An 18,724-nucleotide genomic window follows, 5' to 3' on the forward strand; every position below is an offset into this window, starting at 1 on the left:
TCGAGAAATTTTACTATACTTTTTAGTAAATTTTATTATACTTTTAGTACGTTTTACTAAAAAGTATAGTAACATTCTTCGAGGTCACACATTACCCCACAATTACCAAATTTTGAGGGTAAATTTTAAGAGAAAATTCTCTCCGTGTAATAATAGTAAAAATTAATCTTGCGCGCTCGCTCAATTCTGATAATAAGTAACTATCAACGTAATTCTAAATTGCTCGTCAAAATGACTTCTTTTACCCTTTAAGTACGTCGTTGCGTCACGGGTAGCTTAACGAAGACTGAGTAAAGCTGTTGGAAGATAAGGAGAAATGCCCGTATCCCGGTGGTTGTTTTGACACGAATATAGGTTTCTTTTGCGATTTCGATCCGCTCGTTACATCGAGCCAGTAGGTTGGATTACCCGTGACCGACACCTGGAGGTGGGAATGGTCCTTTTCAAGGACGCCGAACAACGGATATGCGCATAGTCATCATCGATTCCTCATCGAGCGTTGATTCTCCCTCCGTCGCGTTTCTTCTTCATCATCTTCTTCCTCCCTTTCTTCCACTACTCTGTTTCCTTACCACATTGCAATCCGGTTCTCCGCTGTCCGCGCCAGGCCGTTAAGACGGTTCCAAAACCGATTAGACACACACCGCCGGCCATTGATGGTCCGGTGAACGTTCGTTCAGTTATATTATCCAGAAAGTAGAACTTGAAACGATAGTGCGTTGCAATTTAAGTTTTAAACATTACTTCAGTTTCTCTCTCAAAATGCAAATCAATACGGTCGAGTTATAAAACTTCCTTGTTTTAAGATATGATTATTAAAATTTATTATATATGTAAAAATATATATATATTTATTTAAATAAACGCGAGTATTTAGTTGGGTTAATTAAAAAACCTATCCACATATATGTATTTTGCTTTTAAATTTAAAGATAAAAGATATAATTCAATATATGAACTGATGTGCATTTTGATGTCGATAAATGAGGAAAAAATGGTGTTTCACGTTCTCAATTTAATTTGAAACATACGCTCTCGATTCAATAAATTCAATACCGAAGCCAAAGCGGTTTGTGAATAGAAGTCCTGCGACTGACGTAATGATATCGAGGTAGCGCAGTAGCACGTGGTTGCCATATAGCATACAAATGTATTAGGTAGCGGCGCGCGTTATTGAATCGCGTAGCATTGAACAAGTGCGACGAAGCCTGTCGCCTCGCGCCATGATACCCACGCTGTCACTTCCGGTTCCCCTTCCCGCCCCCCCTCTCTCCCAGCTTCGCCCTTTGATCACCCAAACCCGCTCCGGTGTGACGTAAGTGGGCTTCATTCTCGCAACGCATCAGAAGTTCATAATATTTTAATAATGACGGCTACCTGCTGCCGACACCAACCGTCGCCATTATGATGCTAATTTGGTATACGATACGCATCACTACTGCGTCGACGGGCTGCGTCGTGTACCAGATGGCATCTAGATTATATCCCCATTGTTCTCGCGTGCATAACACTTTTGCGCGCGTAACACAGAGAGGATGGATATACATAAATCTGGAATATTGCGACTGTGACTCTTTTTCCAACTCTGCCTCTTTTTTGTTATTTTCTACGTTTTCATGCTTTATTACTCTTCATGCTCGCTCCGGTTGAAGCTCCGGTTACAGCGAACGCGAGAGAAGCAATGTGCTGCACTAATATCGTGACTTCTGTGTACCGATTTTACGATTCAAAGGTTCGAATTTGCACGGTGCAAAAGGTTTCTGATACGCTTTTTGCGGGCGCGGCAAAATATCGGCAGGATGTCGACGAGCGATCTTGTTTAATACGAAACATCTCGATATGACGAGGCTTGATCTACCAATCGCCTAGACGGAAATTATCTACGCTTTTTCATCCGGCTTGTACTTGCTGAATATAACTCTAATAAATAGTTTTTCTTATGTAACAATTTCTTTTATTATTAGACCTTGAAATATTACTTCATTATTACTTTATATAATGAATCGCGTGGCATTAAAAAATTTCTTTGGCAACACTTTCGTTTCTCGCGGCTCCCGCAAAGGGTATATCCGTTCTAGTCCGAGCAAATATGCTGGTCGAGTATATTCGGCAAATATGTGCGGTCAGCCGGAGTTTTTCCGAATAATAACGACGTGACAATCTTGAAGAAGAGTCCTCGAGGGATTAGGGACGTTTGAGTAAATGCATGATTGGTAGTCGAAGGAGCGGTCTCGAGCGAGATACTTGTGGTCTGGGTCGGTGGATTGGAGAGGTTCCGGTTGATCGGATTGCCGATTATCGAGGGAGAGGGGAACTTTGTTGGGAGGAGAGGGGTCACGATTGCACGGCAGGAACCGGTACGTAGGAGAAAAGGGACAATGCTAAACTGGTAGGAAGAAGACAGTGAAGATCACTTCCGCTCCACGGAGCTCCACTAGAATACTGTGCAGTACGTCTGGTATCTACTCTTCCCGAATGCTTCGTTAATAGTCTCGGACGGAGACACGTCTTGCGCAATTAGAACTGAATTCTCAACGGAAAACGAAATAATAAGAGGTTCGTCATTCGGTGTATTCGCGATCTTCCATATAGTCGGGAAAAGAACGTTGAAAGAAGAAGCGATGCCGGGAAAGTTTTTTTATAATGAACGAAGGAGAAATCACCGTGGAGAGGAAAAATACCGTGCCAAAAGTGTCAGCGGCGACGCTTCCGTTCTTCGCGCATCATCGATTCCTCGCCGCGCTCTGAATCCCACCGCGTTCATCACATATGTAAGCGACGTTCACACGTACGCATATATATCCGCAAACGCGTGCCCCTAGAGATCTTTTGATTCGGAACTATCCGAACAAGCGAACCCGAACAAGCCGAGAAGTAAGAACGAACCCTCTTTCTCTCTGTCTCTCTATCTCCGCTAAGCTATATAAAGTCGTTCACCCCGATTCAGACAATCTAGTGTCTGCGCACGGCTGCCGGCTAACTCGGGAATGATCCGTGATTGTATTAATATCACAACACGCCCGGGTACGTATTTATACGTCTTTCATCCCTCCATCTCTCTCTCTTTCTCTCTCTCTCTCTTTTCTTTTTTGGCTCTCTCTCTCTCTCTCTCTCTCTCTCTCTCTTTCTCTCTTTCACTCGCGTCCTAAACGAGCTCTATCATCGTACGAATTTATGCGATCATCGGTGCCCGTCAGTCACTCGACGTACGTACATACCGAAACAGATTGTGCATTTTTGCTGCCAGAAAGGAGCCCCTGTCTCTGTCTCGGAACCACAACAATAAGGGAAAGTTATTGATCCCGTGAGTATCTGCCGCGCGCGACAGATTTACTTTAACTCGCAACACGAGATATATTTTTTTTATACACGCTTAAAGTGAATATTTTAAAACATTTTATTGAAATAAAATAGATGGAATATTAATATTTAATTAAGTATATGAAATTTTGTTAATTTAATATTTTAAAGATTGCAATATAAAGAAGATAAATTTGAATTTATAACAACTAATGTGTCAGTTTGAGAAAAATTTAGATAAAATTTATTTAATTTTTCGTTTGTATGACGAAACTCAAGATTAAACCGGTTTAACAAAGAGCAAGACAGTTTATATACAAATGTCAACGTTATCTCCGTGTTACTAGTAAAATATGCGTCTTTCTCTCCGCTCATTTTTTTCTTTCTTCTGATTGTGAGTATCTCCGCTTTAGTTTTCAGTCCGGAATCTACTTAAAAATTTCTTAGTATTCAATACACACTTTACGCCAAAACCATTTATCTCAAACGAACGTAAATCTCAGCTAAAATAAACTGTCCGCATTCAAGGGCAGCGCAAAACATCAAACACCAAAATGGATTTAATGGGCGCTTTGAGCTTTGTACTTCATTACACTTAATGGAAAACGCTACGTTAAAGCTTAAAACACAAACGTATAATAAGCTGAATCTCGTCTGTTAATTAATACCTAATAAATTTCCGCATCATTAGCAGTACTGCTAAACTTCGCTTCTTGATTAATAGTCAAAATTACCTAATTAATTACCCAATTAATAGGAAATGATTGTACGGTTCGCTCTTCTCAGTTTTAGCTCTCAGGTTTACAACTGGACGGCATTAAAAAATTTATCTTTCCTTCAAGTTATATTGACGCAAGACAGCAATACATTGATCTACGATGTTATATCTGTTACAAATAAATGAAGTTAATAATTAAAAGCTGATGACACACTAATTACATGTTGTGCCAAAGTGAAAGCGCACTTACAAAAAGCGAGAGCCCTTTATATTCAAACGCAAGTAATTCGTAAGTAAAGTCCGATGAATCAGAAACGTTGCTGTGAATGTAGAATTGCAATGTCTATCGGAACGCGGGGCTATCTCTCTCCCGAAAGCAGCAAAGCAGCGCGGTTTTAGGGTTCCCCTTTTCGACGGCGCGCGACGACGAGAAGAGGCGTTGAAAGACAAGAAAGTGAGATGGTGCCTTCGGAGCATCGTGAAATAAGACAGGAAGAAGCGAGAGACGCGATTGTGACTTTTGAACGAGTTCCACTCTTTGTCTCTCTTTCTCTCTCTCTCTCTTTTTTTTCTCTCTCCTCGGCTGCTACGCATATTGTTCTATTTATGTAACCATTGTTCATCCATCGTTTAGGATAAATTTAGCTGGCAGACGAAATGAGTGAGAGAAAGCGAAAGAGAGAGAGAGAGAGAGAGAGAGAGAGAGAGAGAGAGATGCGCGACTGGCTGACGGTATGTTGGGTCGACTTTTTAAATGTTTCTTCTCTCGGGCTTCGATCCCTTACTCTTTCTATCTGGCACCCTCTCTCTTTTCGGCTCTGTCCCTGCGTGTGTGCTATTAATGATACCGATTAATTTAGAACTATTGGGTTTCCCAATTAGCCAATCGGAACTCGCGATATATACCGTGAGGATGGAGCCTGCCCGTTTTTTCGCAGCTTTCGAGCCAAACCAAACATGGATAGAATTTGCGAGATGACGTTCCGCGTTTAAACTTTTTTTAACTATTATTCTGACTACGAATCCTCGCCCAATAAACGCTTTCTTCTTGGTACATTCTCTTAATCAAATTTCTGTAGAAATATCTATATTTTGTATAACAATGTTAGAAATCATATTTTAACTAATAATTTTCATGTAATGTACTATTTTCTTCTTTTTCGAGTATATATATTACATTGTTATGTGATACATATTTAGCAGTTATAATATACTGTATCTAATCTGAACGAGAAATTATTAATTATTTTTCAATTAAGCGCATCAAAAATAAAATACTTAGAAATTTAGAAACTTAAATAGTTGTATACGTACTTTTTAAGTTACAAGAGTTGCGCGCGCCTTTATTTGGATCTGATACTTAAAAAGCACTGTACTACGTTAAGTAAAAACCTAAAGAGAGTCGCAAACATCAATTGCGCGTACCGATGAAAGAATCATGTTACATGTTACGAAATGTGCATTAAAAAAGTGTAGGAAGCCCATAGCGGACCGATCAAATTTCTACTTTCTTACTCCCGTGTTTCACATCCCATGGTCTGCCAAATCTTATGCATGCTGATCGTGCCAAATACCTTCCTACGTTCCATCTATTTCCTCCTGGCAGAACGTTCGCGGATCCGTATTATTTTTATCTGGTCATTCACAGCCTTCGCTCGAAGAGGAAACATTCCTTTTTTTTTCTTTCTCTCCTCCCCCCCCTCCCCGTCGCTCTTCCTTCCTTCCTTGTTCTTTTTGTATCCGTGCGCGTCTGGGAAAACTATAGATGTGCTATTATTTCGACGTGTTTCCCCGTTTCGCGAGCCGCATGTCGGTGCGATTATCGATAATCGTTAGGCTGTCTCGTCCACCATTCAACTCGCATCGTCGGATCAGTCGCTCTGGCCTGTACCGTGCAACAAAGCTATAATTATTAGAGCGCGTCATCTGCGTAACTACCACAAGCATTTATAAGGGCGTACTCTCATCCCTCTCCTCCCTTACTTCCCCGGTCTCCCATCTCGCACTCCGTGACATTATAACTCATATTTCTGCAATCATAATACTTCAGAAGGCGCACTTCGCCATTTATGATCGTCACATCGTGATAATGAATACACAACTACACAGTTCAGATGAAATTCTTTTGTTTTAACGCGTTCTCTGTCCAGTCGACCTGCCTTAGGCATTTCAATTAAAATTAATAACCGATCGTCAAACTCTCAGACCTCATAAAACAGGATTAGTAAAAGGTTCGAAATTATTTCTCGCTGCGTTCGAAAATGTACTTCTCATGTCCGTATCGTTCTCGGTGTTTCAATTAATCCGGCTAATTCGTCTGGCGCACGAGTGCGCGAACAGAATAGGAAGATGCGAGAACAAAACGTGTGAGTCAATGCACGTACGTCAACCGGGGAAGAAAGAGAGGTAAAGATACAAGTAACTTCTTACATAGATAAGCAAGTAAAGCACGTATTTTAAGTCGCTATGTTGACTACGTCGCTGTCATTTATCGTGCATGCATAAATCAGCGCCAGGCTTGTTCACTGCCTCATTCCGTGTAATCGTAAAAGATGACCTATCTTCCGGTGGATAATATCAAGGAAGTACACACAAGTACACAAACGATAATTACATTGCGCTATAAATTGTACTTCGCTTGTTGTAAGTCTGCAAAACGATGCTAAGTAAAAATTTAGCGTCAAGTACTGGAAGATAATTAATAAAAAAGTAAAAGACGAAAAAAAACATTGTTAATTTAACTAAATTTTTCAACTTGATTAAATTTTATTAATTCAAGTATTTATATGGCAAGCAAATATATATTAAATACTTGAATTAAAGTTTAAGTATTTCATTCATTTAAGTTAAATAAATAAATACTTGAACTAAAGAAATTTAATCAAGTTGAAAAATTTAGTCAAGTTAACAACATTTTTTTTAGATTGTGTAAATTTAATCGTACTACAAAACGATTTAAATGTTAAATCATATTATAGTATGCACAACTAACAATTTAATTATATAGATTTCTAAAATTATAGTTACACTAACAATTAAAAAAATTTGATATTTATGATTACAATTACATAGTAGATAAGAGCTCTATTTTTATAATTATTACTGCTATAATATTAATAATAACCTTGTCTATCAACTATAATAAAATTTTACTATAAATTATGATAATTTCAAATTAATATTTATTATATTATTAATATTAATAATAATAAACTATTAACATATGGATAATAAAAATATAATAAATATTTCTATGTGATATTTTTTTCTATTCTGTTTATTTCATGTCACAATTTTACTAAATATAATTATTTTATTTAGCATTTATTTACTATTCACATAATAATAACTAATACCTATAATTTGCATAGTTGAAACAACTATAAATGTATAGTTGGCACCAAACATGACTATATATTACAGTTAAATTATGGCACTTACTATATAATAATTTCTTAGATTTAAATTTTTCAATTTTAACATAAAATAATTACTTTATTGATTAATTAATAATTAATTGATCAAGTTGTTTATCGATTTTTTTCTTAATTAATGTATTTATAACTTTATCAATTTTTATTTTATGAAATTGATTAATTTGCTTTCTAAGAGGCTTATATTCTGTATATGTTGTCAGAAATTTCGTAATTAAAGCAAATAGACAAATTAAGGGAAACTGATTGGAAATATAACAGAAATATATTATAAATGTACAAAGCTCTTATCAAATTAATTTTTTTGGTAAAAGATACAAATAAGAAATTTATAAATTATTTTTAGTTTTGCTATTTTCTTACATTCATATACTCAAAGATATGAATTTAATTCTTATTCTTCTTATCACTTTTAAATCATTGTACTTACAAATTTTCTGCAAATGTCTATTGCACTATTGCTTACAAAAATGCGTGTATATAAATGCGTACAACGTGTAAGAGTATCCGCAATGTATCGAATTCGAATCCATAGATTCACTAAATCCAAATGATTGTACGGATCCCTCCGGGATTTTGCGAATCTAGCGAGGAATGCCTATGCTCCGCCATCTCTCGGAAAGTTTTAGGACTTCTTTGACGATTTTACGTATTTCGTACAAAAAAAGCACATTGGGAATTGCAAAAGTTTTCCCTAAATCGTCAATACAGTATTGTCAGTTGAACGCAACTTATAATCAGATAACTACGGGCTGATAAATGAGATACTTTCGTTCAATATTATGCATTTCTTAAAACTCTGAACTTTATTTAACAATCCAAATAACCCTCATTTATCGTCGTTAATTTTATTCTACTAACGTTTTTCTAAGCACACTTGTTTTATAATCATGTATAATACAAAATAATTTATACTTGCATAAAAATAACTTAACTTAAAAATAAAGATTATCTTTTTTAACTACCTTTTTAATTAACAACCATACATATGAATAAATGTAAAAGATTAATTTATGTCCACTTTGCTAATATATAAATACACATTACACACCAATAACATATTATTAAATAATGGAATTAGAGAATGCAAATTAAATTATTGCGTTGTTATCTAAACCAAAATTGAAGATAAATCAATGAAATACGTAATGTCCTTTGTGTAATAGATATAAATATTTGCTACTTGTAATGCATGATTAGCACATCGACCGTAAGCATATTTCGAATTATTTTGAAATCGCGTGATATTGATCACATAACGTAAGATACATATAATTCCACCGCTATCGTTTCAATTCAAAGAATCGTGCTCAAGAAAGAGGAAAAGCTCCCTTGCAAACTGAAAAGGACGACGGTCGGTTCTCACATTCTCGACGGTCTTTTAAAGAGAAGAGTTCCACGAGTCCTTTCCCATCCTATCCTGGTCTAACTCCCATGAGGAGTCGCTCCCGTACGTAGACCAGATTTATGTGTAAAACTCCCGCGCACCACCCTCTTCGTCCGAGTTGACGGTGATGCTAGGAAACGATCCCTCAGGACTCAAGAATAAACTTACTCTTAACGATTGGGAGATCTATATGATCCTCAGGACAACAATCATAATTTGATACGATGTTATCGAATCACTCGAAACGTTCGCGAAATACATTGCTTGATGTGTACTGAGAAAGATTACCTTTACACAAATAGATACTTCTTTGTCAAAAAAATCATTGTATCGTATCTTGTGTGTATGTATGTTTGTAATTTAACTTTGTCTTTCTCCTATTCATTTAAGATGTGTTAAAATTTTTTAGAGAGACAAAGAAAGAGAGAGATTTCAACACAATTTTCTTATTAAGCTTTTTTATATATACATATTTTATATATACATTAATTTACACATATATAATTTAGAGAGCTTATTAAAAAGGTCATTAATGGTAATTTTCTGCCTTTTTCCTAAATATCAGCAATAATGATGAAAGTGATTTTATATTACAATAATTACAAAAAATTTAAAAATGTAAAAAGTTGTCTGTAATTTTATTAATATATATATGATGTAAAATATTTAATTTTGCAAGTTTGACCCGTAATTAAAACTGACATAATTAGGATTGTCATTTTGTTTCAGAAAAATCGAATAAAACCAATTTTAAAATACTATAATGAAATTTTAACAACTATATTTAATGTTCATATAATTTATAATAATTTGTACATATCGAGAAATTATATAGCTGGTGAAATGAGCTTGTTGCCTATCAAGACGCGTAAGCAAAGGTATATAACCCAACAAAATTCCATGCATACCAGAATCATCCTAAAACCACGTAATAAGTCAATCATGAAGTTATGCAACATGAAGAAAGTCGTTTTACAATCTCAGACATTTGCAGCTTTCCAATGGTTTTCCTAATTCTTACACTGTTGCAACTTTCTCTATGAATACTTTACTTCATTTTGTCCTAATTGATATTTACTGGAAACAATTTGAACGCGACTTTTCCAAAGTGCAGACTGTCTTTTCTTCAGACTTGGTTCCCTCTTTCCGTAATTATCTAATTTGCAGGTTATCGCATACGGTAGTTCGTACTCAAAATCATAAACCTTGCAATTCTACGTGGGTACTATCGCTCAAAGCAAACTAATGTTTCCTCAGGCCACTTAATAATTCCGCACGCGGTGCGTAGACGCGTGACCTGGACAGTTCCCACGCACGATGCGGAACACCACGCACCAAAGTGACGTATCACATACGTGATCATGTTCTAATGCATCGTACGTTTCTTCGGAAATAACAATTAGACGGCGAACAAGGCTACTTATAACGCAATCTTACGACTGCCGTGAAAGCTTAGTTTTGCTCTTCGAGACAGTGTGAATTATATACTTTGGAGAAATTAAAACTTTTACAATTTCCTAGGAAAATATTTTAGATAAAAGTATCTCTTCCTTTTTACTACGACGTAATATTTTACGTTGTAATTTAGAAATTAATTTTTTCCTACTTCATAAAATTCAAAATTTATGAAACATTATGTTGTCAGTGCGTTCGTTCTAGTAACAAAACTTTAGCTGTCCTACACATACAGAAAAACGCGTATCGTATTACCATAATGATCATAATATTGTAATGCAATAAACAGAAATATGCGAAACGTAATAATCGTAAAGAGCGGACTTTATTCCCGGTATCCGGCATTAAGAGTCGAGAATTCCGGCGCCGGAACAGCCAGCGTCTAACGTCATTTTATATCTTCATCGTCGAGTTTGCCGCGAAAAACCTTTCTCGTGCCCCCGCCGTTCGCATTGTGCGCGCGCTATAATCATATTCATATCTGATCCGAATAGCAATTCACCCGAGTCTGGCCGTATGTATTGTATAAATATCACCATACTGACGAGCATGTAAGTATTATTATGCGACGGCATGATAGAGACCTCTTCGGCATTCCGTCATGTTCGCGTTTCCCAGATCGAAATAATGCTATGCGGACATTATAATCGTAAATATGGGGCCGCACTTGCCCCGCGTGAGGTATCTACATGCCGTCCGGCTATTTCAAAAGAGAATTATAATTTATTATTACTACGGAATACGCGCGGAATAACAAGCGTAATCGCTTGATACACACGCTTTACTCTTTCACGAACCAGGTCGAGTCCCGATCGATCTTTGAATACTTACGCGCCGTACTCGTCATCCGGCGCGTCAGTCGTCGTCAAGTTTTTTCATCCCCTCACGACAAAATTATGGGAACTTTCTTTTTGGAGATCCAATTAAAGTTTAATGCCCGCGTTCTTCGCGTGCGTTAAAAATTGTACAACTTTGTGATACAAAAAGAGCATTGCATTTTTGCAAATAAATGTGAATTATTTTAAATACGATAATTATGACAATAAATTGAGAAACCTTATAAAATTATAAAAAATGTACATACATTACACTATTTGTAATTGCAATTTATTATATTAGGTATAGTCCAAATTTTGGACTGTATCAATATTAATTGTATAAAAAAGCTTCAAAGAAGACACGCGATAACATTTATACAAGTCAAATTATAATTATCAATTATTTAATTATGTACATGTGATTTAGAATTTCGAAATTAAAATGTATATTTCAAAGTAATACTAATTCTCATACTAGCATATTTAAAGCTTATGTACAAGTATTAAAATGCAGTAGTAATAATTTATTAAAATTAAAGTAGAAGATACCCTATAACCATTAAAAAATCTGAAACAAAAAATGAGTTTCAAAACTCATTGACATTTTTCATTAAGCGCGCTTCATTAATCGAGATATTTAGCCAAGTTCGACATCTGCTCTACTATTCTGCACATAAGACTTATGGCTGTTATAGGGTTGGCCGATAAATCGAAGAACTCGAGTGAGGAATATCAATTCGCAAGGTGGCCTCTGCTGAACGTGGCATGACATTGAAAGGAATGTAAATGCGTTATGAGTACCGGCCCAGTTCTACAGTGTCACGAAGCATTCGTCAACGTGTCCGCCTGTAGCTTACAGATTGCCCTATAAATGAACGATAGTCCCAGAAAACGCATGATACGAACTATAGATCGTACGTGACGCGCAGACAAGTCGAGTTTTGTGGAGAAAGACTCATACGTGACAATAAAAATTCAAAAAATCAATTCGAACATTCCTAAATGTGCCAACTGTTGGCTTGTACAAAATTGAAGATATAACAGGTACGTGAGTCGCCTGTCAACGTACAAAAAAATTTAACTCGTCTGGAAATTTTTCCAACGTGGCAACGAGTAAAAATTCAGAAAATATTTATCTCGCATTATAAATGAGTTAGCAACGTGAGAATAATATACAGTAGATTAAAAAAAAATATAAAAATATAAAATAGAAAAAAAAAGGATTTTTCGTTATTATTACCCAAATCAATCATCGCATTTAAAATATATGAAACATTTAATAATTATAGCTACAAATTGATCATCCAACGTTGGGTTCAATGCATAATTGAAATACGAAAGTCGCAGTCGGTTTGTTATACCCTCTCGATAAATCATGTGAGAGTTTTTCTTTTCCTTCCGTTAGACGAGCGATCGCGATCATCGAGCGGCAACGATCGAAATCGATGGGATTGGCGCGTATCGTTAAAGGCAAGCGGACCACCAGGACCGGCGGGGCAAGTATCACGGTGTCAATTAATGAGCCCCCTACCCCGGGACCCCGGGATTCTCGAACGTTATGTGGAACGGTCGCCGAAGAGAGCCCCGCGGTGGAGCAAAAGGAGGAGTTCTCGGGGCTCCTGTGGTTTTGTCGCGCGATTCCCGGTAGGCAGCCATAATAAATACATAATATGCACATAAAGGCGAGCCGGCGCGATCGAAATGATCAAGAGAACTCCTCGCCCGTTCTACCCCGCCGCTACTCCGTGGGTGGTTCCTTCAGTTCGCGTTCGGACGCGCGTTCAGGCAAAGTGAAAATCACATTCGCTTCCCCGCTCGGGCGTTTCGAACAGCTGGGAGCCCTTGCGAGCGCTCATTGTTGAAAGACGTAATCTACGGGGCCCTAAAGTTTTTATCGCGCTGCCATCTAGAGCGTGACATAAACTTTACTGCTAAAATGTATGCAATTCAATTATGAATCAATCGGGCATGCGCAGTGAAACGGCAGGGACATTACGATTCTTTTTGCATGTATTTTTTTTTTTTAAATTACCTAACATACTTTTATAGTTTTTGGAATATTTTTAGTGTGACTTTGATGTTTAATTATTATATGTTTTGGAAAAATATTTCTAAATATCTGGTTTACGCAATATTAAGTTCAATGTTCAGTATAAAAGTATATAATGATACAGTATTTAAATTATGTTAATTACTGTTCTTAGAAATACGATAAATTTCTTGTAATAACAAAATTTCTGTGAATAAAACATCTCATTCTTTTATTTGGCTACCGTATCGATTTTATTGCAATTCCTATAATTCAGATGATTCCAGATTTGGCTTTTTGATGACAACCTTGTCGTCGTACGGTTTCTTTCTGCGAGGGCCTGAGTTCTGCTGAAAGCGCGCGTTAGAATTGCACGAAAGAGACTAAACAAATCGCTGCTGTCGAGATCAGAAGCGCGCGCAAGAGATGCTAGGTTGAACGAGGAAGGACGGCTTCATCTCCGCGGTGGTCCATCCGATGGAGGAGGCAAAAACATTATTATGGTAGAGAGAACGTGTAGCCCATAATATACATCTTCGAAAATATATAAGACAACATATTTATTCGATAATAAATGATATCAATTTTTGCTCTTTTCGATTAAATAACTACAATTAATTAAATAGTTTCATTATTTTAATCAAATGCAAAAGTTTGCATAACACAGGCCACAAAAATTTTAATTTAAATTTTTACAATAATAAAATAATTTGATATATTAATAAAAAAAATTGTGTTACTTTTTATTCATAATATCCACTCATAGCATTTATCTCTCTACATCTCTCACACGTTGATTTAATTTTCAATTTTCGATCAAAGATAGATTCGTGTATTTGATGAGACACGTAAAATTTCGCAGAGGCATCAATCAATATGTTTCTCGGGCTTGCAAAACGGCGGAAGTGTGTGCACGATTTCAAAAAGACGATTCAGCGTTCATATTGAGAACTAATGGGGATTCGAGCGTCGATGAGGCTTCGACGACGATGAACGCTCACGTCCGTCAAGGGAGTCAGGTCCCTCGATGTTTTTACGCCGACGTGCCAGTAATTTACAGTCGGTCATTCAGCCGTACATGGATGATCGGTAGCCCCGCGATACGTCAAATTAGCTCGTATATCATGGCTTTCTTTATCGATCCATCGATTTATGTGTGCATGCGCATAATATAATTTATTAAATAAAGTCTACGTGTGCACGATACATGTGTGTATCACGATTGCACGAGTCACACGTGCGTGTATGTACACACTTCGCGACATACGTTAATTACTTGTCATTCGTTGTGTTTGTAACCGCAAATCGAATCGTTGCAATAACGAGTTTCGCGATCGAAGTACGCTGATAATCGTTTTGCAATCGAATAATTAATGAAACCGAAATATCATGTCTTCGAGAAATAAGGGGTACGAGATATACTTTTCTTTTATAAATATACATCAGCGTGTCTCTACGCTGCTATTTATTGCATATTCATGTTGCTAATTAAAAGCGTTCGAAAAATGATTGAAGACCTAGTGAAGACTTAATGGAATATTTATTATATAGATACATTATAAAATGCACGCGACAGGCTTGAAGATCTTCAGAAACATAACTTAGTTTCTTTTCTTTTAAATTGAAATTCTTAAAAATAATAATGTACATACTGCATTTAAGAGTATTAGTGACTTATGAGATGTTTTCTTAATCGTCATCATCAATTACATTATAAAATGTATTATATATTATATTTGTTGATATTCTTTTTTCCTTGTAAAACATATGCGAGCGTGAGTTTAAATAAATTTGATATTAATTCCAGCGGAAGAATCCGCATCGCCGAGAGATCGCGAAGTACGACATGATTTCGAAATCCAATCGACATCGGCCAATAAAACTGTCAAACGGTAAATCTTCAGGAGAGAGAGAGCACCTCCGGCTCTTGGAAGGTTGTAGCGTTGTATTGACGTGAGTTATCAGAGATAGAGAACGCCGGGAGAGAATCGGGGTGGATGACTCCCTCCTGCCCTCCGCTCGCTTACCCTCGTACACCATGATTCTACGCTGTGCAACCCTCAGCACGGGATTGGCTTTACCGACCTCCGCGGAACGAAGGACGGAAAAGCAGAAAGAGAAAGAGAGGAACGGAGAACGACAGAGCAAGGGAGAGAATGAGAGAGAGAGAGAGAGAGAGGAGGGGGAGAGAGGGAAAGAGAGAGATAGAAGCCGCTGGGCTTGTCTCATTTTACTTTACAAGAGGGATTTAAAAACGAGGAAACCGTTTGACAGTTATTGCAGCCTCGCCGACGCACACCACTACAAGCCAGCCTCCCCTCTGACTTGATCTACCAGAACTTCGAATTAAATCTAATATATACAATAAACAAGGAAACAATCAATAACAAGGGGGGAGATCGTCGTTTCGCGTTGGTATTCCTGGCGTCGCCTTAAGTCCGGACAGTGATATGTCGATAATTAAACGGCGCATTTGTGTGTGAAAGTTGATAAGAGTATAAATCGTCGCCGGGACATTCCAAGCTTACATTAGACTTAAATGGTGAAAAATGACAGCGTTTTATTGACAATATTACGTCAATTACTACGAAAAGTTCTCACAACTTTTAATCGTATTAAGAGTGACGGTTATTTACTCTTTTCTCGTATATGTTCGATATGGAAAATCTCAAGCGCTAGATATTTTATTTAAATAAAATTTAATTGCATTTAAAATTTTATTAAATAAAGTTTTAATCGCATTTAAAATTTTATTTAAAAAAAAAAAATAAAATACGACAAAATATATAACTGCAGAGAGCAGTGGATGAACGGTGTGTCCCAGGAAAATTTGTTGAAGCGTGATAGATTAAAAAAAAAAACCGTTTACACTTCAATTATGCATTAGGCGCATAAAGGTTATATATATATGAGGAGACCTCTTTTCAGTTTCATAGTGATTTCTCATCCGTTGCTGACACACCGCGTTAGTTCTTCCGGTCATTAAATCCAATCTACTATGTAATTTGCAGAGACATTATACGAACTGATTAAAATAATAATGCCGGGCCGCCATAGTCAATGAGCGTGTCGACGCGACTCATACCGAACTATACCTTATAAATATTGATCTGCATCCGGTGTTTGGTGATAAATATATCATCATGTGGCAACATTCTTATATATATATTGAAATTACAATGGAAATAAAAACCCGGACGACTTGGTTTCGTTCGCAACCCATTTCTTTCGCGGTTACGTTTTATGTTTTCTTTTTAACGCGGTACATTACTATTCTCTCCTCGATATTTACATATTTACATAATCATATCGAGCTTGAATAACAGTATGTTTTCATCAGTGCAATTTATTAGTTATGTATTCGGTTTCTCGACCACAAGATACGCATCTGTTTACCTTTAAAGAGCAAATGAATGCATAATAAAAGTACAACAACATATTTATAAATATCTACATAGAGAATTGCGTTAAAACGTACTTTATATACAGTGGAAGAAGATAAACGCTGATACTAATGCAGCTTTGGTTTAAATTGGAAACGAAACGAGGTAAAACGAAGGAGCGAAAAAAGGATAACACGTCGAGGGAGCCGACGAATAAGCGCCGCTGGTCTTACTACCGCTAGGCAGCGGAACCCCCGCTGACATTAGGCCCCCCATCGACACCTGACAACCTGTTAGCTGCTGCCAACAAATTGCTTTGCATCCCATTCAACTTGCTAGCTACCATGAGCGAGTTATCCACCTTCTTTAGTTAAATAGATTCTTATCACTTTTCATTGCTTCTCTATTTGATATGTTTCTCAATGACCATGCGATATATTGTCAAATATTTACACGCATTACTGTACAACTATTGCATAACGATAGCAGCTGTAATGGCTAATTAAATTATATAAATATAAATCTAAAAATGTTTTATCTATATAATCACAATGTATAAAATAAATATGCAGAATATATACATAATCATAATTCTTATTTTCTTTTCACAAAAAAAATTGTGATGAGAAAAGGAAAATAATAGTCAAGTGTGATAAAAGATAAAAGGTTAATGGAGAATAAGATCAAGAGAAATTAAACGCATTAAATATCAAACGGAACGCAAAGCACACACCAGCGTTTTCACTACCAGCGATCGATGACGGGAGATGAAAACGCCGGGCGATGTAACAGTCCCGTAGGCGCGACGATATAACGCGACAATTTCCCGGTGCATTAGAGGGGACTTACATATTTTATGGGGATTTTTGCATATAATTTTACGGCGCGTTAGAGCGACATTTAAATACGGCAGCTGGATAAACAGAGCGTTCGACGGTCCTGTTCCCCTCCCCTGGAGAAGTGATGAAGGTAAAACGGCGGATCGAAAAGAGAGATCGAAACGACAAAAAGTACGCGGGGGAGTGAAAGGGAGACGGAAGAGGAGGAGGGGGCAGGGAGGGGGGAAGAAATAAAAAGGGGTCCCACAGGAAAAGGAGATGCAGCTTACGCTTATCGAGAGAAGAGAGGGTGTGCACCCGCGATCTGTTTGCACAGCATGCGATACATGTGTTCATGCATCGAGTCCAAGGGCGGCAGAAACGATTTGACGATTCACTTAAAGGCTAATCCCCACCTCGTCGGGCGATCGTCCTGATGATAACCGCATTCTGCATCTTCATAACAAACCATTTCGTTCCTGAACGCGTGGCTTGACGTGGGACGGCAAGACCGATATGAAAACGGGATTGAGTGACGCATTTTGCATAATTTCGTAAACTATATAAAATGATACGAGCGCGTGAAAATTTTATTGTAGAGGAAATTAATATAAATTCACAGCATGTTTTATTCAATATAAAAATATTTTATTTTCATCAATTTTGCACTGAATCAAACGAATTTTACGTTAATATTAATGAAATATACACAATAGAAAAAAATAATTTCAAAATATCTTTATTTTCAAATATTAAATACTAAAAATGAGATTGCATATAGCGTTAGATATGATAATTTTCTTATCATAAAGAATCAAATAAAAATATAATATTTTACTGTATATTAAGATTCAAATTCTTAAAAAGATTGAATTATATCTAAGCAAGATTATTATCGTTTCATATATAAGTAAATATATTGTTTTTGCTTATATATAATTTAATCGTCTTCAAAAAATTTGATAATCCTTGAATTTCCAAAAAATATATTAATACAAAATTTTTATTTCGATATAATAGTCAAAAACACGATATGTATGATTGTTTTAATAATAGTGTTAAATTAATATTATTATTTTCTATTCAATATTTTTTCCTTTTTAACTAAAGACATATTTTCCTCGATAAAACTGAAAAATTCTCCATATCCGTCACTATGTAATCTCAATTCAGTATTTACCATTCCAAAAATAAAAATTTTGCCAAAAGAAAATATTCTTTCTTCGTGCGTAAATTATTTTATTAATAAAAGATACGTTTATATAATTTTTAACGCATCAATTGCGCATTTCTAAATGGGGCTACACAAAGATTACATAAACGGTCGCAACGTCGAGTCGTGCTCGGGGTGAAAAACGATCGGTAGAACCAATGATCCAGAA

At 36.5% G+C, this 18,724-nt stretch overlaps 1 protein-coding gene and 1 pseudogene across 1 annotated transcript in view; one reads left to right on the forward strand and one right to left on the reverse strand.

Moving 5' to 3' along the window:
- The window catches only part of LOC105839254 (homeotic protein spalt-major), a 296,514-nt gene that overhangs the window by 218,124 nt on the left and 59,666 nt on the right, over positions 1 to 18,724 (reverse strand). The window lies entirely within an intron of this gene.
- LOC118644457 overlaps positions 1 to 18,724 on the forward strand; it is a 36,277-nt pseudogene that overhangs the window by 13,131 nt on the left and 4,422 nt on the right.

The sequence above is a fragment of the Monomorium pharaonis genome, chromosome 2, assembly GCF_013373865.1.
Source record: "Monomorium pharaonis isolate MP-MQ-018 chromosome 2, ASM1337386v2, whole genome shotgun sequence".
Lineage (NCBI taxonomy): Eukaryota > Metazoa > Arthropoda > Insecta > Hymenoptera > Formicidae > Monomorium > Monomorium pharaonis.